The 22,513-nt window shown below is 48.2% G+C and overlaps 1 long non-coding RNA gene across 1 annotated transcript in view; it reads right to left on the reverse strand.

The window, feature by feature from the left end:
* LOC138468432 (uncharacterized) overlaps positions 1 to 2,639 on the reverse strand; it is a 31,407-nt gene extending 28,768 nt beyond the window's left edge. Inside the window, exons 1-2 of the long non-coding RNA XR_011268263.1 lie at positions 2,244 to 2,639; positions 1,476 to 1,539 (exon numbers count right to left, since the gene is read on the reverse strand). This is a non-coding gene — a long non-coding RNA (uncharacterized lncRNA). The remainder of the gene's footprint in view (positions 1 to 1,475; positions 1,540 to 2,243) is intronic.
* Positions 2,640 to 22,513: the final 19,874 nt, after the last annotated feature.

Below are 22,513 nucleotides of genomic sequence, written 5' to 3' on the forward strand. Positions count from 1 at the left end.
CTATATCCTCTACTTTTGCTATGGCATTTGAATCTTCCATGTTGATGCCACTCTTTCTCCTGTATCCATGCTTGTGCACTTCTACATTCCAATAAGCTGCTAAGTGTGGTTCTGTGCCTATGCTGGGGTAGATGTACCTACTCTGTGCTCTACGTCTATACTAAAGCCCATACACCCGCCTCACACCTGCTACTATTAGACCGGGTCCTGTGCCTATGCTAGAGCATAAACAGCCTAATCGTGGAATGCTAACGTTGCTCTCATCTATTCATTGGGACTTCCAGGGAGCAGGTTTTGACTGCAGCCCGGTCACCTTATCAAGCTATGGTTTTTGACAGGTGTGAAGGAGGGTGGGGGGCAGAGATTCTTAGATCTCTGCACTTCTTTTGATTGGATGGAAAGACAAATATATCTGCAGGGAGCCTCTAAAACAAGTTGAAAATGTTGAAAACATGACTTTTCAAACACTGATTATGGATGATCTTTAGCTTGCGTCGCATCTAGATAGAAATGTGATTCTTAACATGCACCACACTTAGAATTCTGAACCCTAGCTTGCGTCGCATCTAGATAGAAATGTGACTGTTAGCATGTGCCACACTCGTATAGAATTCAGAACTTTAGCTTGTGTCACATTTAGATAGAAATGTGATTGTTAGCATGTGCCTCACTCAGGATTCTTAACGTTAGCTTGCGTCGCATCTAGATAGAAATGTGATTGTTAGCATGTGCCACACTCGTATAGAATTCTGAACCCTAGCTTGCACCGCATCTAGATAGAAATGTGAATGTCAGCATGTACCGCACCTAGATGGAATCCCACAATTGCAAGGACAGCAATGCCAACTAAACAACCAACTAACAATTCCATCCCTCTGCATACACCTCTCAAACTCTAACCAAACACAACCACAAGCCTAAAACGCAGCAATCCGCACAAACTTCACAACAATGCAACAACAAAACAAACCACACATAAGACTTGCACAACACCACACGACGACTACGGACCGTAAAACACCCCAAGCCCAGCCAACGGACCCACTGGGCTGAGGCTGCCAACAGCTCATCACTGCTCTCTTGCACTTTTCCAGCTAATTCCCACTAACCCACCCCCCTCTCCTCCCCTTTTTCAGAGCCGCCAGGGGACCACTTCGGTGGTGATAGTGTGCGGTATAAATGTCCTTTAACATTAACATGAATGTACTTTAAAATGCACACTTTTACCCTCAGCCAAACTCTCTCTTGAGGTAGTGGGATTGTTTGTTATACTTCTTTACTCCGTGAAACATGGGGCCTTTAATACATGCACTTTTGGGCCACTGTTGGATCCTTGTCCACCCCTGTGCACGAGGGGAGGAAAAGGAGTAGAGAAAGGGAGGAGTGACAGGGGGGGCACATGTGTGCAGTTCAGGAGAAAGAAGCGAAGAACAACATCTGCAGAGAGGCAAATATATATCACAGCAGTTATTTACCTTTTGCAGTCTGTGCTCTGTACCTTTTGCTGAACACCACGACACACCAATGGAGTACTCAGGTCTGGAGAAAGCAAACATTATCATGTGATTAATTCATCCACAATAAGAATGATCTAAATTAAACACTGCAAGCATTTGCATGACGGATACAATGTATAATGGAAATGTCCAGGGAAAGAGCTGTGTATCTACCCTACCCCCACCATCACAGCCCCCCTCCCCCATCACATTCACAGGAGAAATGCTGAACGGACCACCACCCCCACCATCACAACCCCCACACACCCTGCCCCACAATCACAGCCCACGACCATAACATTAACAGAAAGGCTGAATGGGCCCCCTGCCTCCCTCCCCCACCATCACAGCCCCCTCATCGCAGAGGAAAGGCTGAAAGGACCCCACCCCCTGCCCCCACCATCACATTCGCAGAAGAAAGGCTGAACGGAAACCCCCCTCCCCCTCATCAAAGCACTCCCCCCCCCAATCACGTTCACAGGGCAAAGGCTGAGCGGATTCGCCCCCCCACCATCGCAGCCCCCCCAATCACACTCACAGGGGAAAGGCTGAATTGGCCCCCACCCCTTCGCCCACCATCACAGCCTCCCCCAGCCCCTGCCCCCACCCTTACAGCACCCCACCCCCCTCATTACAGTCCTCCACACCCTGCAGCCACCATCACACTCACAGGAGAAAGGCTGCATGGACCCCCACCTCCTGCCCCCCACCGCCCACCATCACTGCCCCACCATCCGTCACACTCACCGGAGAAAGGCTGAAGGGAGGTCTGGCGGGGAGACTCTCCTTTCACTGCAGCTCAGTGTGTTTGGAACCTGCAGCTCAGTGTGTTCCTGTCACTGCAGCTCAGTGTGTTTGGCACCTGCAGCTCAGTGTGTTCCTGTCACTGCAGCTCAGTGTGTTCCTGTCACTGCAGCTCAGTGGGGTCGGGCACCTGCAGCTCACCTCCAGGGAATGATGGCAGAGTTACTGCTTCATCTCCTGTGCAGCGTTTCCCAGCTCAGGGTTCAGCTTTTCAGATCTAAGTGAGCAAGAGAGGGGGGGGCAGGAACACCCCCGCCGCTCAGAACCTCCAGAAGAACTGAGGGTGCCTGAGCTGTGAGTCAAACAGAGCAGCCGGGCTGCAGACCTGACAGACATGCGCAGTGCTGAGATAGAATTACTGGAGCATGCGCAGAGCGGGAATACTGGAAAGAGCCTACACACGACCCCGGTCCCATGAGAGCATGCGCAGAACCGGAGACACGCATTAGAGGGTGCGCAGAAAGACTATACTGGAAGAAGCATGCGCAACGTCACGGCACACCTGAGCGCGACACCGGAGCGCGTGCGCAGAACGGGGAGACTGGACAAGCAGCCTTGCGGATCACAAGAGCATGCGCAGAAGGAAGGCGCAAGAAAGAACATGCGCAGAACAACCGCGGCCCCCGAGAACATGCGCAGAACACGGTCATTGAAAGGAGCATGCGCAGTGAGGGCACAATCAAAAGGCTTTATTTGCACATCTTCAAAGACAAGTAGGCATGGGAAAAGCTATTACCTCCACGTCCACTCTTCCTCGTCACAGTACTTACTTCATGAGGCCCCTGCCTCCGACACAGGACCTTCTTTTATTTCTTTAAATTCCTATAACTCCTCCCCCACATCCACGTCACTCAGTTTAATTTTTCCTGCCTCCGGCAGGTTGGATTTTTCTTCCCAGTGCGGGGCACCGGGGAGCACCAATTGCTGGCCCCCTGGGGGGGGGTTTGTGTGGCGGGACTCTCAGCTCCCTCAGGTGAGGTGCTGCTCCTGGGCCACCTGCGGGGCTTGGGGTCACAGTTGAGCGGGATTGCCTCGCTGGGTTCTTTGCTGGGTTCTTTGCTGGGCTCCGGACCGCAGCGGGAGCATTGTGTCCCGGGTCCTGCACTGCCCGGGGGTAGGCAAGGAGAGGGGAGGACTGGGCTAGATGTTTTTCCCCTCTCCTCCTGTTTTGGCCATCTTGATTCGACAGGCCTTTTCCTCGTGCTCTGTGTACACATCTTTATTGGAAATGATGGCAAGCACTTGGCAGTATGGGCTAGCCTTCCCCTTTGTTGTGTGGCCTCTGCTTCTTGTTGTGGGGTGACAGTGGCAGAGAGTCTTTGAAAGTGCGGGGGCTCTGTTCTGTTGCAGGCATGTCACATACCACCCGTTCCTCAGACACACACAGCACAGGATGCACCGGGTGTTAGCTGCATTCTCTGGGGGAAGGTAAGGAGAGGGGAGGACTGTGCTTGATATTTTTCCCCTCTCCTGCTGGTATGGCCATCTTGATCCTCGTGCTCTATACTTATCTTTATTAGAAATAATGGCAAGCACTTGGCAGTATGGGCTAGCCTTCCCCTTTGTTGTGAGGCCTCTCTGCTTCTTGTCGTGGGGTGACAGTGCCAGAGAGTCTTTGAAAGTGTGGGGGCTCTGTTCTGTCACGGGCATGTCACATACCGCCCGCTCCTCAGACACACGCAGCCCAGGATGCACCGGATGTTGGCTGCATTCTTTGCATGCAGCCTGTGAAAACGGCGCAGATTTGGGCACGTCTGCAAGTGGCCGGAAGGGTACCGGCCTGGCATAGTCTACACTTCGGGTTTGAGTCTCTGCGGTGCTGACTCTGCCCTTCATCCTTCCTAGACCGACACATTGGAACGATTTGGTACATGGGGCTACCAGCTACTGGATACAGGGCTCAAGCCACCTCTCAGTCATGTGGCGAGTTAGAGGTGTTTTTGGGTCTGTGCTAGGTATGCTTAGAGGGGTTCTCAGAGCCCCTGGTGCCGGTGGAGTTGGATGTCACTTCAGTGGGTTTTTCCAGTAAAGGCATACCCCAGGTAGGGGGTTGCCTTTGATGTCTGCTATCCGGGATGGATTGCTTTGCTCCGCTTTGTGACAGTACTCTGCCCTTTTGACGCCAGTCTGGTGGCTTCTCTGTCGGCTGAGGGGGCCATGGTCTGCTGGACTTCTGGGCTGTCCTGTATCTTCCTTTTGATAGGTCGGATCTTTTTGTAGGCTGACAAGCATGCTGTTATATTGTGGCGCGGGCCTGCTTCAACGTCCTGTGATTTTCCTCTGGTACAAGTGCAGTGACTGGTGCTTTTTCCCTAGCTCCTCGTCCCTATCTTCTCGGAGGTGTATGGGACTGGCGGGGTTTGGCTTCCTGGGTAATGGGCTCCTTCCGGAGGGGGGTATCAGTTGCCGTTCCTGTCTCTACCTGTCCAGGTTTGCATGGTTAGGACTTTGGTACCCAGCTCACGATCCAAGTAGTTGGCCATGGGATCCGTTCTCTCCGAACGGTTGTTGTGGGTTACCGTCTTGCCCGTTCCTCTTCCTGTTCTGGGTCAAGTTTTCTACTTGCGGGTGTTCCTGGTCCCTATGCCTTCTAGGATGTGTGACAATGTGAATGCCTGTTATAAGTTTGCAGTTACCGAGGCATAAATCCAGGAAGTCCTACATGTATGGACTTTCCTCTAATGTTTTCTGTCTCTGCTTATGGTTGAAGAACAAGGAGTGATAGGTCGCCTTCCCCTACCTAAAGACCCTGAGTCGCACAGGGTTATGTCCAAGGTAGCCTCATGTAAATTTCAGGTTACACATTCCACACCTGATTCACACACGTCTATTACTTATACGCTTTTCAATTTATTATTCAAAAAATGAGTATAAAAACAGCACCTAAAAAATGTAAAAACAAACTGTGCTAGTCACTTACAATCTGACTGGTGAAGGTTCACCAGGCCTTTCAGAATGTCAATGACCATAGTGAAAGGTAACAGGAAAGGACAGTATATCTTACTGTGAGTGCGTACATATGTGTTTACACGGAAGAGTCAAAATATATTGTAGTCTCCCAACTTCTGATGTGTACCTCAAAGGTTTTTGACCAGAGTGAATAATCTAATATTGTTTTTTTATTTTATTAATCACTCTGTTGAAATAACTTGCATTGGTATAGGATAGCTGCGGGTTATTTAATACACACCAGCTATCCTTTTATAATTTATTCAATATGAGAGGTAGGAATCGGCAAATACACAAGTTCCTATTAACACGTCGACATATGTTTCGGCCTTTGTGACTCATACGGGACTCTCTCTGGTGCCGTTGGTCAGGATGTAGATAATGGCCGTCTTCAGGACAAGGGCAGATTGATACTTTTCCGTAGTGAATACTTTCCCATTAGTAGAACATCTGAGAGTAGCTCAATTTCTTTGGGTCGTATATGGTGGTAATTGTCGGCAATTTCAATGGGTTCCTACAGGAATACCATATATTTCATTTCATGCACTGTGTCTTTCGTGATTCGATCTTAGCAAGCTGGTGAGGCAAAGAAGCTTCACTTGGCTCAATTCGCAATAGCGATGGATTTAAAGTGGAGACACTTCCATTTATTGATGTTGTGCTGTGGCTGCAGCATGGGCCATAGTCCATGCGTACCGATCCGGGGTCTTATTGATACGCCCTGTAGCCTGCTTATGGTTGCCAGGAGACGGAGAGCGAGGAGAGCCGTTACAGCTGCGCTTATTGACAAGAGGGAGAAAGTGAAGATGTTGCAGTTAAAGCTGCGCCGTTGCGCGAAAACGAGTTGTTTATTTGGTTAATACACAAGCGATCGTTGTCGCTTGTTGCTGAGAGGAGATCACCTCTTCTGTACTGTATCTGGGCTGAGGTTGAGCGGAGAAGGCGAGCAATCGTAATCGCTTCTGCTTGAAGAGTAACAGACGCGGTCGGAGACCGTGAACCACCGATACGCCATCCGAAGCCGAGTAAAACAGAGGGAGCCTGACGGACGCACAGAAATAGGAGCCTGTGAGTAAAGGCAGCGATATGCTGCCGTAAACGTCCCAAGAAAATCCTGTGTGTTTGAAACAATATGAAGCGGACGAATGAAAGGAGCCTCTAGCCACAGTCTGAAACGTTCGTCTTGACGCAGAAGAGGACCGTTTGTTCGGCCATTAGCCGCCACATGATTTAGATCCGTATAACTGTTGAAGAAGTCAGAGACTAAGAGTCCATGAGGGTCATTCCGAGTAGGGCGGTAAGGGTTAACGGTCACGGTTAACAAGACCCGTGCCGTTAAACCCTTACCGCCCTATTCCGACTTCCATTTGCGGGTTGGTACTTAACGCTTGCTTTTTGCAGGTGTTAAAAAACCAACCCGCAAAGGGACCTAGGAGCTAATTATGGCACCGTAATTTACGGTGCCGTAATTAGCGCCTTCCCCATTCCCATTGAGCCCTATGGGGCAAAAATGGGAATGGGGAAGGGCCCTTGGTGAATGGGGAATTACCGACCCCGCCAACCTTGGAATGGGGCGGTAATTCCGCCATTCACCATGGAGGAGTCGGAAAGATAACGGCGTCAACCAAGGCGCTAATAGCGCCTTGGTTAACGCCAGGATCGGAATGAGGCCCCATGTGTTTTCTGCCACTGAATAGCCAAACGAACAGTAAAGGAGGGGGAGGGGCCTGAGAACAGAGGGGACCCGACCTGACAAGAATCAATAAAATAAAGAACTTTGGAGGGGCTAGGAAAACTATAGGGAATAAGTGGAAGTCTCACGTCCGTTGGCACTTGTAAGAGAAGGACACGAATTGCTGTAAAACATATGTGTGTTATACCAATATACATACTGCTTGAACTTTAATCCTTCGCCTCTGAACAGATTTACGCACTATGAAAAAGCTCACTGGGAGCAACGCCTTTTGTTCAAGCAAGCAACAAGGACAATAGAGACACACTATGAAAAGAAACAACCGGAGTTGTGTGGGCTAGATGAATAAAGGGAATCCACAGAGAAGAGAGGAAACTTACAGAGATTTCAAGGGCATGGAAAAGGAGAAAAGAGAAAGAGTGAAGTCTTGCTCAAGTTGACTAAAGAAGAGAAGTGTAGAGAGAGAAAGGAACAGCTTATATGAACTTAAAGAAAAGAAAGAATTTACGCTGAATAATCCGCAGTGAGAGTCGAGAAACAGCATACTGGAACCTTCATCTTAAAGACGTATCCTTTACCTGAAATATAAAACAGAGAAAGAAAGTGTTAATAAAGAATTGGGTTCTCTTTTCAACCCAAACAAACTACTCTCTGTCTCAGATATTTATTTAACCTAACAGGTCATTCTTTACATTTGGTGTCAAAGAAGTGGGATTAGGAGAACGCCATGGAGGACCTTATCAAGGCATTGACCGAAGGACAACAACTACTTCAGCAAGCTTTGCAAATGCAGAACCAACAAGCTCAAGCTGACAGATTAGCCTTTCAGCAGGCGTTACAGATGCAGCAAGCCCAGCTTCTTGAAGTTACGAATGTCAGAAACAACCCTCAAGTTCCCACCTCCGTTTTGCAAAAATACATGGCTGGTGAGGACCCAGCTAATTTTTTTTAAACTTCAAAAGGGTGGCTCGGAATGCGCAGTGGCGAGCATTGGAAGACCCTCCAGGGCAAGGTCCTCACTTTGTGAAAGAAAACGGATTGTTATATCGAGTCACCAAATCCAGGAAAGGAGAAGAACTGAAGCAATTGTTAATTCCTAAGAAATTCTACAATACTGTTTTAGAAATCGCCCATATACAAGTTGGAGAGGGTCATCTAGGATCGGAAAAGACTACTAAAGAAATCCTTGATAGGTTCTATTGGCCAGGAGTGTACAATCAAGTGATTAAATTTTGTCAATCCTGTGAGTAGTGCCAAAAGAAGAATCTAGCCAATGTGAAGAAGGCACCGCTACAACTGATGCCGATTGTTTTGGAGCCCTTCAGCCGGATAGGGATCGATATCATAGGACCCATGGAACCAACAAAGAGAGGCCATAAATATGTCCTGGTAATAGTAGATTATGCGACCAGATATCCAGAGGCCTTTCCTTTAAAGAGCACAAACACTCAGCAGATCTGTGATGTGCTGATTCCCTTTATTGGGAGAGTCGGAATACCTCGTGAGATTGTTACCGACCGTGGTTCAAACTTCATGTCCAATATCCTTGTGCAAGTCTGTGAAACGTTGAAAATCGATCACCTAAAGACAGCAGTTTACCACCCGCAAACGGATGGCTTAGTAGAACGCTACAATCAAACCATTAAGCAAATGTTAAAGAGAACTACCAATCCTGAAAGTAAAGACTGGGATAGAATCTTGCCATGGATATTAATGACTTTAAGGAACACTCCTCAGTCATTAACCGGCTTTTCACCATTTGAGTTGCTGTTCGGAAGACCGGTTCGGACTCTGCTAGACATATTGAAGGAAAACTGGGAGGAGCAGCCAGAGCGTGAAATAACTCTCACAGAGTATGCATCTCAGATACAAAAATAATTGAGAAATTACAGGCGGTAGCTAGAGATAATCTTCTGCAAGCTCAAATAACCCAAGAGAGCTATTATAATCAGAGGACACAATTAAGAACTTTCAAAGTAGGAGAACAAGTGTTAGTACTACTACCCACGTCGGAAAACAAAATGCTGGCAACTTGGAAGGGACCGTATGAAATACAAGAGGTTCTAAGTCCTTTAACTTATAAAGTGAAGCAGCCTGGGAGTAGGATACCATATCAAACGTATCATGTAAACCTACTGAAGAAATGGACCCCTACAGTTCAGTCAGTTGCCATGATAAGTTTAGATGTGCCACCAGAAGAGCATTTTCCGAAATTCAAGGAGAGAGTAGGGTTAGAGGGCCTAAACATTAACCCGGAGTTAACATCCATCCAGAAAAATGAGTTGGCTCACTTGTTACAAGCATTTTCGGAAATATTCTCCTCCCTGCCAGGGAAGACTAAGCTAATTCACCATCGGATTGTTACCAAACCCGAAAAGTATAATAAGACTCAGGGCCTCATTACACGGATGGCGGTGAACCGTGGCGCTATTAGCGCCATGGTTCATGCCGGTAAAATACCGGCACCCCCTTGGTGGAAAGGGGAATCACCGCCCCATTCCAAGGTTGGCGGGGCGGTAATTCCCCCTTCCACCATTGCCCTTCCCAATTCCCATTTTTGCCCCATAGGGCTCTACGGGAATGGGTGAAGGCGCTAATTACGGTACCGCAAATTGCGGTACCGTAATTAGCTCCCTGGTCCCTTTGCGGGTTGGTTTTTAACGCCTGCAAAAAGCAGGCGTTAAATTCCCCAACCCGCAAAGGGACCTCGTAGTAAGGAGGTAAGGATTTACCAGTACCGGTAAAATACCGGTACCGGTAAACCCTTACCGCCATCCGTGTAATGAGGCCCTCAGACCATATCGAATACCAGAAGCAAAGATAAAGGCCTTCAATCAAGAGGTTCAGGAGATGTTAGAGATGGGGATTATTGAGCCATCCCATAGTGAATGGAGCTCACCTGTAGTTCTGGTCCCGAAACCAGATGGCAGTGTGCGGTTCTGTATGGACTTCCGGAAGTTGAATGAAATATCCAAATTCGACGCGTACCCCATGCCAAGGATCGAAGATCTATTAAACAATCTAGGGAAAGCTAAGTTCCTGACTACCATTGATTTGACCAAAGGTTACTGGCAGATTCCATTGTTACCTGCAGATAAAGAGAAGACTGCATTTGCTACCCCTACCGGGTTGTATAAGTTCACAGTATTACCCTTCGGTTTACATGGGGCTCCAGCAACGTTTCAAAATTGATGAACTACGTCATAAGAGGACATGAACAATATGTCGGAGCTTACCTTGATGACATCATAATTTACAGGCAGACCTGGTCAGAACATCTACAGCATTTAAAGAATATACTCAAGACCTTAAAACAAGCTGGTTTGCACATAAATCCTAAGAAAACCTACATTGCCACCTTTCACACTAAATATCTGGGGTACTATGTGGGCCAAGGACTAATCAGACCACAGGAAGAGAAGGTAAAAGCTATTAAGCAGTTAAAGTTCCCGGAGTCTCCAAAGCAAGTCAGAGCCTTTTTGGGATTTGTTGGTTATTATAGAAGGTTTATACCTCATTTTTCTACATTGGCTGCTCCACTAACAAATTTGCTCAAGAAAACCTCGCTAACAAAGAAAGAATGGCAAACCAACAAGACTCTACAAGCTTTCAATGATCTAAAAGAGGCGCTAACCACTAAGGCTGTTCTACATTGTCCGAATTGTGAAGCCCCATTCTTCCTTCAGACGGATGCCTGAGGTACCGGCATTGGGGCAGTGTTTTTCCAAAATCAGGGAGAGGAGGAGAGGCTCATACTATTTATAAGTCGAAAGTTGTTACAACATGAGTTGAGTTATCCAACTATAGAAAAAGAGTGCTTAGCAGTCAAGTGGGCTATTGATGCTCTACGGTATTATCTGCTTGGAAGGGAGTTTACATTAATAATGGACCACGCTTCCTTAGTATGGCTTGCTCGTAACAAAGACTCCAACCAAAGAATACTCAGGTGGTTCCTTTCCCTCCAGCCCTTCTTTTTTAAAACTATCCATAAACCTGGGAGGTTACTAATACAAGCTGACTATTTGTCCAGAGCTGAAACCCTTTCCGAGCGTAAGGGCTTAGTAGAGGGGGTGTGACAATGTGAATGCATGTTATAAGGTTGCAGTTACCGAGGCATAAATCCAGGAAGTCCTACAGGTATGGACTTTCCTCTAATGTTTTCTGTCTCTGCTTATGGTTGCCAGGAGACGGAGAGCGAGGAGAGCCGTTACATCTGGGCTTATTGACAAGAGGGAGAAAGTGAAGATGTTGCAGTTAAAGTTGCGCCTTTGCGCGAAAACGAGTTGTTTATTTGGTTAATACACAAGCGATCGTTGTCGCTTGTTACTGAGAGGAGATCGCCTCTTCTGTACTGTATCTGGGCTGAGGTCGAGCGGAGAAGGCGAGCGATCTTAATCGCTTCAGCTTGAAGAGTACCAGACGCGGTTGGAGACCGTGAACTACCGATACGCTCCGAAGCCGAGTAAAACAGAGGGAGCCTGACGGACGCACAGATATAGGAGCCCGTGAGTAAAAGCGGCGGTATGCTGCCGAAAACGTCCCAAGAAAATCCTGTGTGTTTGAAACAATATGAAGCGGACGAATGAAAGGAGCCTCTAGCCACAGTCTGAAACGTTCGTCTTGACGCAGAAGAGGACCGTTTGTTCAGCCATTAGCCGCCACATAATTTAGATCCGTATAACTGTTGAAGAAGTCAGAGACTAAGGGCCTCATTACACGGAAGGCGGTAATGGTTAACGGCCACCGTCAATGGTAACGGTGACCGTTAACCATTACCGCCTTACTACGAGGTCCCTTAGCGGGTTGGTGCTTTAACGCCTGCTTTTTGCAGGCGTTAAAAACCAACCCGCTAAGGGACCTCGGAGCTAATTACGGCACCGCAAAATTGCGGTGCCGTAATTAGCGCCTTCCCCATTCCCATAGAGCCCTATGGGGCAGAAATGGGAATGGGGAAGGGCAATGGCGGAAGGGGGATTTACCGCCCCTCCAACCTTGGAATGGGGCGGTAAATCCCCTTTCCGCCAAGGCGGTGCCGGTATTTTACCGGCATGAGCCATGGCGCTAATAGCGCCATGGCTCACCGCCTTCCGTGTAATGAGGCCCTAAGAGTCCATGGCCCTCATTAGGACCTTGGCGGAGGACCATGGCGCTATTAGCACCATGGTCCATGGCGCTAAATTGCCAACTCCGCCATGGTGGTTGGCGGACTTACCGCCCCATTCTGACCTTGGCGGGGCGGTAAGTCCCCAATCCCCATTTACCCTTCCCCATTCCCATTTTTGCCCCATAGGGCATAATGGGAGTGGGGAAGGCGTTAATTACGCCACCGTAAATTACGGTGGCGTAATTAACAACAAGGTCCCGTAGCGCCATGGATTTTACCGCCTGCAAAAAGCAGGCGTAAAAATCACCATGGCGCTACGGGAACTCGTACTCAGGCGGTAAGGGTCGGCGAAGTTTACGCCGGCGTAAACCCCTTACCGCCTGGGTCCTAATGAGGGCCCATGTGTTTTCTGCCACTGAATAGCCAAACGAACAGTAAAGGAGGGGGAGGGGCCTGAGAACAAAGGGGACCCGACCTGACAAAAATCAATAAAATAAAGAACTTTGGAGAGGCTAGGAAAACTATAGGGAATAAGTGGAAGTCTCACGTCCGTTGGCACTTGTAAGAGAAGGACACAAATTGCTGTAAAACATGTGTGTTATACCAATATACATACTGCTTGAACTTTAATCCTTCGCCTCTGAACAGACTTACGCACTAGGAAAAAGCTCACTGGGAGCAACACCTTTTGTTCAAGCAAGCAACAAGGACAATAGAGACACACTATGAAAAGAAACAACCAGAGTTGTGTGGGCTAGATAAATAAAGGGAAACCACAGAGAAGAGAGGAAACTTACAGAGATTTCAAGGGCATGGAAAAGGAGAAAAGAGAAAGAGTGAAGTCTTGCTCAAGTTCACTAAAGAAGAGAAGTGTAGAGAAAGAAAGGAACAGCTTATATGAACTTAAAGAAAAGAAAGAACTTACGCTGAATAATCCGGAGTCAGAGTCGAGAAACAGCATAGTGGAACCTTCATCTTAAAGACGTATCCTTTACCTGAAATATAAAACAGAGAAAGAAAGTGTTAATAAAGAATTGGGTTCTCTTTTCAACCCAAACAAACTACTCTCTGTCTCAGATATTTATTTAACCTAACAGGTAATTCTTTACATTTGGTGTCAAAGAAGTGGGATTAGGAGAACGCCATGGAGGACCTTATCAAGGCATTGACCGAAGGACAACAACTACTTCAGCAAGCTTTGCAAATACAGAACCAACAAGCTCAAGCTGACAGATTAGCCTTTCAGCAGGCGTTACAGATGCAGCAAGCCCAGCTTCTTGAAGTTACGAATGTCAGAAACAACCCTCAAGTTCCCACGTCCATTTTGCAAAAATACATGGCTGGTGAGGACCCAGCTAATTTCTTTTAAACTTCGAAAGAGTGGCTCGGAATGCGCAGTGGCCCGCCGAGAGATGGTGTCATTACATCGCACCATTGATGACCGGTGAAATGCAGTGTGCATACCAAGCTGCGAACCCCACTGGCGATACCAATTACGGTGACATGAAGAAAGTGGTGTTGGAACGAATGGGACACGATGAGGATATGTATCGAATTAAGTTTAGAGATATCAAGTTACTCGGAGAAGAGACACTAAAGCAGCTATTTTACAGAGTAAAAGAATTAGCTGAGAAGTGGTTGCAGCCTCCTACATCTACCCCTGCGGAAATAACTGAAAAAGTGATCCTGGAACAGTTCATAGAAGCTCTACCCCGTCCCGTCCAAAGATGGGTTAGACAACAGCATCGCCTAACACTGTCCGAAGCGGTGGATGTGGCCTCCGCTTATCAGAATGCCGGACATGGGAAAAGATTGTACTATGCAACAAATTCTAAACCTCATGCCACTGTGAATAAAGCCATATCACAACCAAGGTGGCCACACTCAGTGTTGAGAAAACATGAAGGAGAAATTTTACGCACCAGGCCTAATAGTGAGGGTCCTATCAACTATCGTTAGTCCGACAGCTATTCGAGGACCCCAGTGTTTCGATTGCGGGGAGTTGGGCCACCTTGCCAGGTTCTGCCCGAAGAAACCAAAGACGGAACCAATGGACGTTGGTGTTCTTGAGTCTGTAAAGGAAAGTGAAACCTATGAGCAGACACCAGGAAGGCAGCCACAGTAGCTGTATACCTGTGAAGCAGAGGTAGATGGAAAACCCACCACCGCCTTGGTCGATTCGGGAAGTCTACAGACCGCCGTGACACCGGAGCTGGTAGGTGAAAGATATTGCTTATCTGGGGAAATACCTATCCGATGTGTACATGGGGACGTAAAGACTTACCCTTCAAAGAAAGTGCAAATAAGGTTGGCAGGGGAAACTATGAACGTGAGGGTGGCCGTATTACCCGTCTTGCCCAAACCCTTATTAATTGGGTCCGATGTACCAAAGTTTTCCAAGATAGTCCACGAAATTGAGAAGAGCTGGTTGGAAACGGCCCCCTTTCATGAAGAGGAAATACTTTCCCCACCCCTTAAATCACAAAAGAGTAAAAAGATTAAAAGAATGCTAAAAAGGGACTGGAAAGCCAACAATGCTTGCCCTATCGCAGTTGACTGGAGAATAGGTGAGGACGGGGATAGTTTTAGGTCAGCTCAGAACATAGACCCGTTGTTAAATATGCCCGAGAGCGAGCATTGGAAGACCCTCCAGGGCAAGGTCCCCACTTTGTGAAAGAAAACGGATTGTTATATCGAGTCACCAAATCCAGGAATGGAGAAGAACTGAAGCAATTGTTAATTCCTAAGAAATTCTACAATACTGTTTTAGAAATCGCCCATATACAAGTTGGAGAGGGTCATCTAGGATCGGAAAAGACTACTAAAAAAATCCTTGATACGTTCTATTGGCCAGGAGTGTACAATCAAGTGATTACATTTTGTCAATCCTGTGAGTAGTGCCAAAAGAAGAATCTAGCCAATGTGAAGAAGGCACCGCTACAACTAATGCCGATTGTTTTAGAGCCCTTCAGCCGGATAGGGATCGATATCATAGGACCCATGGAACCAACAAAGAGAGGCCATAAATATGTCCTGGTAATAGTAGATTATGCGACCAGATATCCAGAGGCCTTTCCTTCAAAGAGCACACACACTCAGCAGATCTGTGATGTGCTGATTCCCTTTATTGGGAGAGTCGGAATACCTCGTGAGATTGTTACCGACCGTGGTTCAAACTTCATGTCCAATATCCTTGCGCAAGTCTGTGAAACGTTGAAAATCGATCACCTAAAGAGAGCAGTTTACCACCCGCAAACGGATGGCTTAGTAGAACGCTACAATCAAACCATTAAGCAAATGTTAAAGAAAACTACCAATCCTGAAAGTAAAGACTGGGATAGAATCTTGCCGTGGAAATTAATGACTTTAAGGAACACTCCTCAGTCATTAACCGGCTTTTCACCATTTGAGTTGCTGTTCGGAAGACCGGTTCGGACTCTGCTAGACATATTGAAGGAAAACTGGGAGGAGCAGCCAGAGCGTGAAATAACTCTCACAGAGTATGCATCTCAGCTACAAGAAAGAATTGAGAAATTACAGGCGGTAGCTAGAGATAATCTTCTGCAAGCTCAAATAACCCAAGAGAGGTATTATAATCAGAGGACACAATTAAGAACGTTCAAAGTAGGAGAACAAGTGTTAGTACTACTACCCACGTCGGAAAACAAAATGCTGGCAACTTGGAAGGGACCGTATGAAATACAAGAGGTTCTAAGTCCTTTAACTTATAAAGTGAAGCAGCCTGGGAGAAGGATACCATATCAAACGTATCATGTAAACCTACTGAAGAAATGGACCCCTACAGTTCAGTCAGTTGCCATGATAAGTTTAGATGTGCCACCAGAAGAGCATTTTCCGAAATTCAAGGAGAGAGTAGGGTTAGAGGGCCTAAACATTAACCCGGAGTTAACATCCATCCAGAAAAATGAGTTGGCTCACTTGTTACAAGCATTTTCGGAAATATTCTCCTCCCTACCTGGGAAGACTAAGCTAATTCACCATCGGATTGTTACCAAACCCGAAAAGTATAATAAGACTCAGGGCCTCATTACACGGATGGCGGTGAACTGTGGCGCTATTAGCGCCATGGTTCATGCCGGTAAAATACCGGCACCACCTTGGTGGAAAGGGGAATTACCGCCCCATTCCAAGGTTGGCGGGGCGGTAATTCCCCCTTCCACCATTGCCCTTCCCCATTCCCATTTTTGCCCCATAGGACTCTACGGGAATGGGTGAAGGCGCTAATTACGGTACCGCAAATTGCGGTACCGTAATTAGCTCCCTGGTCCCTTTGCGGGTTGGTTTTTAACGCCTGCAAAAAGCAGGCGTTAAATTCCCCAACCCGCAAAGGGACCTCGTAGTAAGGCGGTAAGGATTTACCAGTACCGGTAAAATACCGGTACCAGTAAACCCTTACCGCCATCCGTGTAATGAGGCCCTCAGACCATATCGAATACCAGAAACAAAGATAAAGGCCTTCAATCAAGAGGTTCAGGAGATGTTAGAGATGGGGATTATTGAGCCATCCCATAGTGAATGGAGCTCATCTGTAGTTCTGGTCCCGAAACCAGATGGCAGTGTGCGGTTCTGTATGGACTTCCGGAAGTTGAATGAAATATCCAAATTCGACGCCGACCCCATGCCAAGGATCGAAGATCTATTAAACAATCTAGGGAAAGCTAAGTTCCTGACTACCATTGATTTGACCAAAGGTTACTGGCAGATTCCATTGTTACCTGCAGATAAAGAGAAGACTGCATTTGCTACCCCTACCGGGTTGTATCAGTTCACAGTATTACCCTTCGGTTTACATGGGGCTCCAGCAACGTTTCAAAGATTAATGAACTACGTCATAAGAGGACATGAACAATATGTCGGAGCTTACCTTGATGACATCATAATTTACAGTCAGACCTGGTCAGAACATCTACAGCATTTAAAGAATATACTCAAGACCTTCAAACAAGCTGGTTTGCACATAAATCCTAAGAAAACCTACGTTGCCACCTTTCACACTAAATATCTGGGGTACTATGTGGGCCAAGGACTAATCAGACCACAGGAAGAGAAGGTAAAAGCTATTAAGCAGTTAAAGTTCCCAGAGTCTCCAAAGCAAGTCAGAGCCTTTTTGGGATTTGTTGGTTATTATAGAAGGTTTATACCTCATTTTTCTACATTGGCTGCTCCACTAACAAATTTGCTCAAGAAAACCTTGCTAACAAAGAAAGAATGGCAAACCAACAAGACTCTACAAGCTTTCAATGATCTAAAAGAGGCGCTAACCACTAAGGCTGTTCTACATTGTCCGAATTTTGAAGCCCCATTCTTCCTTCAGACGGATGCCTGAGGTACCGGCATTGGGGCAGTGTTTTTCTAAAATCAGGGAGAGGAGGAGAGGCCCATACTATTTATAAGTCGAAAGTTGTTACAACATGAGTTGAGTTATCCAACTATAGAAAAAGAGTGCTTAGCAGTCAAGTGGGCTATTGATGCTCTACGGTATTATCTGCTTGGAAGGGAGTTTACATTAATAATCGACCACGCTTCCTTAGTATGGCTTGCTCGTAACAAAGACTCCAACCAAAGAATACTCAGGTGGTTCCTTTCCCTCCAGCCCTTCTTTTTTAAAACTATCCATAAACCTGGGAGGTTACTAACACAAGCTGACTATTTGTCCAGAGCTGAAACCCTTCCCGAGCGTAAGGGCTTAGTAGAGGGGGTGTGACAATGTGAATGCATGTTATAAGGTTGCAGTTACCGAGGCATAAATCCAGGAAGTCCTACATTTATGGACTTTCCTCTAATGTTTTCTGTCTCTGCTTATGGTTGCCAGGAGACGGAAAGCGAGGAGAGCCGTTACATCTGGGCTTATTGACAAGAGGGAGAAGATGTTGCAGTTAAAGTTGCGCCGTTGCGCGAAAACGAGTTGTTTATTTGGTTAATACACAAGCGATCGTTGTCGCTTGTTACTGAGAGGAGATCGCCTCTTCTGTACTGTATCTGGGCTGAGGTCGAGCGGAGAAGGCGAGCGATCGTAATCGCTTCAGCTTGAAGAGTACCAGACGCGGTTGGAGACCGTGAACTACCGATACGCTCCGAAGCTGAGTAAAACAGAGGGAGCCTGACGGACGCACAGATATAGGAGCCCGTGAGTAAAAGCAGCGGTATACTGCCGAAAACGTCCCAAGAAAATCCTGTGTGTTTGAAACAATATGAAGCGGACGAATGAAAGGAGCCTCTAGCCACAGTCTGAAACATTCGTCTTGACGCAGAAGAGGACCGTTTGTTCAGCCATTAGCCGCCACATAATTTAGATCCGTATAACTGTTGAAGAAGTCAGAGACTAAGAGTCCATGTGTTTTCTGCCACTGAATAGCCAAACGAACAGTAAAGGAGGGGGAGGGGCCTGAGAACAAAGGGGACCCGACCTGACAAGAATCAATAAAATAAAGAACTTTGGAGGGGCTAGGAAAACTATAGGGAATAAGTGGAAGTCTCACGTCCTTTGGCACTTGTAAGAGAAGGACACAAATTGCTGTAAAACATGTGTGTTATACCAATATACATACTGCTTGAACTTTAATCCTTCGCCTCTGAACAGACTTACGCACTAGGAAAAAGCTCACTGGGAGCAACGCCTTTTGTTCAAGCAAGCAACAAGGACAATAGAGACACACTATGAAAAGAAACAACCGGAGTTGTGTGGGCTAGATAAATAAAGGGAAACCACAGAGAAGAGAGGAAACTTACAGAGATTTCAAGGGCATGGAAAAGGAGAAAAGAGAAAGAGTGAAGTCTTGCTCAAGTTCACTAAAGAAGAGAAGTGTAGAGAAAGAAAGCAACAGCTTATATGAACTTAAAGAAAAGAAAGAACTTACGCTGAATAATCCGGAGTCAGAGTCGAGAAACAGCATACTGGAACCTTCATCTTAAAGACGTATCCTTTACCTGAAATATAAAACAGAGAAAGAAAGTGTTAATAAAGAATTGGGTTCTCTTTTCAACCCAAACAAACTACTCTCTGTCTCAGATATTTATTTAACCTAACAGGTCATTCTTTACAGTCAAGTTTTCTACTTGCGGGTGTTCCTGGTCCATATGCCTTCTAGAATGTGTCACCTGCTTATGGGTCTCAAGACCCTGCACTGATTGTCCGGACGTCTGGGGAGAGTGTACTCTGGATGTTGTGCAGGCGGGGCGCTTGCTAGCTGTTCTGGGCTGGGTTCTCAGAAGACAGTATGTCTTGGCTCGCCTGTTGCTGAAGTTACGGGGCACGTGGCGTTTTGCGTGTTTTCCGGTTCCTTGAGCCCGTCTTCGGTTATGTCCCCTGGTGTCTTATACTCTCTCCCGACATCTCGGCTTTCGTAGTATTGTTTTCAGTGTCCCCAGCGCTGCGAGTCTCACTGCTATGGTGGCGGGGGGTTTCAGGTCTACAGGCTGAGGTGTGCATGGTCCTTCCTCCTGTGGCCTCTCTTGCTACCGACACCAGCAGAATGGGTTTGGGGGGTCTACATTGGGGGTCCTCTCAGCTCAAGGGTTGTGAGATCTGGGGAGAGCCGGCGATCATCCAATTGGCAAGAGTTGTGCCATTGTCCAAGCTCTGGTGTACTTTGAGGAGTTGCTGGACAGTCAGCGGTTTTTGGTCCGATCGAACAATACGACGGCCTTGGCATATGTCGACTGCAAAAGAGGTTCCGGCCGCTCCTTGAATGCTCTGGCAGCGCTGATAGGCACCTGTGAGGAATCTCATCTGGTGTCTCTGGTGACCTCACGTATCAGAAGGGTGGACAATGTTCAAGCGGATCTTCTCAGACGCCGGTTTCACTCCTCTGCAGAACTGGTCCTGTTGGCCCAGGTCTTTGCTGTGAATTGTGTCAGATTAGGGTCCCTGGTTCTAGACCTGTTTGCATCCCCGGCCTCAGCAGAAGTTGCACTCTTCTGCTCTCGGTTTCAGGCCGAGGGGATTGGGGGATGGACGCCCTCTCTGTACAGTGGCCTTGGGGTTTTCCTTCATGCCTTTCTGCCTATTCCCCTTCTGCCCCGGGTGGTTTGGTGCATCAGAGTGTCCAGGATGACTGTGTTGTTGTTAGCTCCGTTCTGGTCCAGCCGGAGTTGGCTCCCCTCTCTGTTGGAGCTTCGGTCCTAGGAACTGTTACACATGGGAAAAGGACACTGCCCCTTTAAGGGCAGCCAAGGAGAAAGAGCGGGAGGAGAGACGGAAAGGGAGGGGCCAGGGAGAGAGGAAAGTTAGTTAGAGTTGAGAGGTGAATAAAGTTGGTTCGCAGTGAATTTGGCTCCGTGTCGTTTGTAGGCCTGAGAGCGTACGTATGAACGAGGTCCAACACTGGCGACGAAGCCGATACGACCCGTTGCGTGCCGGCAGCAGTTTGGAGGGCCTGTGAGCCCAGCAGTGCGAGGAGGGCCTGTGAGCCCAGCAGCGTTCAGGGAGGGCCCGTGTGCCCAGCAGTTAAGGAGGGCTCGTGAGCCCAGCAGACCAGGTGGGCCCGTGTGCCCTGCGGCATCAGGACCGGAGAGCCCAGCAGTGGTGGCCTGCCAGCAGCAGACCAGCCGACCAGAAGATCGGGGAGGACCGTGCGCCCAAGACTGGAGAGCCCGGTGGCGAGGAGCCCGACAGCGGAGAACTGCCAGCTAACCAGCCGACCGGAAGATCGAGAGGCCCGTGCGCCCCAACTGCAGAGCCCAGCAGCGAAGAACCCAGCAGCGGAGGCCCACCGGCAGCTGGCCAGCCGACCAGGTGATCGAGGGGCTCGCGCGCCCGACACTGAAGTGCCCGGCGACGGAAACCCGCCGACAGCAGCCCAGCCGACCAGGACCGCAGCGCCCAGCAGAGGAGGTCCCGCGCCCCTCGACAAGAAGAGGACCGCAGACGCCAACAACGAGCGGAGCCCGCGGACCAGAAGAGGCCCACAAGAGGAAGGAGACCACGAGGGAACTCAGCAGACCCACACGTCACGGAAGAGGAGACCCGCAGGCTCGCGGCATCCACCCTCAAGTAAGGAGTCGGAAAGGGGCAGCGAGAAGGGAACCCCGAGTCTCCCACCCACGTGACACATCAGGGAACCAGTGAAATCACCCGAAGGTGACACCTGCAAAAGGGAACCCCGAGTCTCCCACCCACGTGACACATCTGTAGAGACACCCGAAGGTGACATTTGAAAGGGGAACCCCGAGTCTCCCACCCACGTGACACATCGGTGAACACACCTGAAAAACAAAATTTTGCAAGAACCCGAAGGTGACATTGCCAGTACGCCACTCTGCACACAAAAAGCAGAGGGTGAACAACGTGCCCCAGCGGGCGAACATACACCGCAGCAGTTCAAGAGAACCACGGTGCAAAAGCCTACCAGAGCACCCCGAGCATCCGCGACGCAGCACTCCACGCTACACACCAAGATACCGCCATGTCATCTGCAGACGCGGCAGACCCTAATGCACCACCACCGGGAGCTCCCTCCTCTCATGCAAGCCTAATGAGGAGACCTGCCCCGTTCACGCTAAACCCACACCATGACCAGGGGCAGAGATGGGAAGAATGGATGGAGGAATTTGACGACTTCGTGGGTGCCATTGGCACACAAGAACCTCCCAACATACTGAGCATATTTGCAAATGTCGCAGGGAGAGAAATCAAAAATATTATACGCACAATCCCTCCACAAGATCGCACCACATATACAAGACTCCTGCAAGCCATTAACGAAAAACTGGTCATCTCACCCAACCGGGACTATGAAAGGGACACTTTCAACCAATGTGGCCAGCTACCTCACGAATCAATAGGGGAGTTCGTAATACGCCTTCAGAGGAAAATATCCAAATGTGACTTTGCTAACTTTAATGACGAAGAAGCCATTAGATTACGCATCATAGAAGGGTGTGTATCCTCGATGTTCCGGAAGCACCTCCTCAAGAAACCCCTATCCCTAAAAGAAGTGCTAGACCTAGCCAGGATATACGAAAGAGTGGACATTCAAGCAGCAGCCATTGAGAACCCAAAAAAGGGAGAAACCATAGCCGCAATACATCCCTACGCCCGCCAGCCAAACACCCAACCAAGGACCAACCAGAGGTACCCGACACAACGAGCACAGGGTGACCGCCAATGCTATCGCTGCGGATTTGAATATCCACACAGAGGACCGTGCCCCGCCATTGGGCAACGATGCATGAGATGCGGAATGGAGAACCACTTCCAAGTGATGTGCAAAGAACTACTACCGGAAGGAGGATCAGCACGCCCACGATCTGCCCCTCGCACGATGGACGCACATAAAGAACAGCATCACCATGTGGACAGGAACGCACCTCTCGCGCCATCATATCAACGCCCAAACACAGTGAGAGCCTTGGAAGGACTTCAGATTGAACCAGACAGGAAAGACCACGAATTATACGATGCCTATCAGGATGACTTCATGCGGGAACTGGAACGTGAAGACACCC

This window comes from Ambystoma mexicanum, chromosome 4q (genome assembly GCF_040938575.1).
Source record: "Ambystoma mexicanum isolate Mex_15411 chromosome 4q, UKY_AmexF1_1, whole genome shotgun sequence".
NCBI lineage: Eukaryota > Metazoa > Chordata > Amphibia > Caudata > Ambystomatidae > Ambystoma > Ambystoma mexicanum.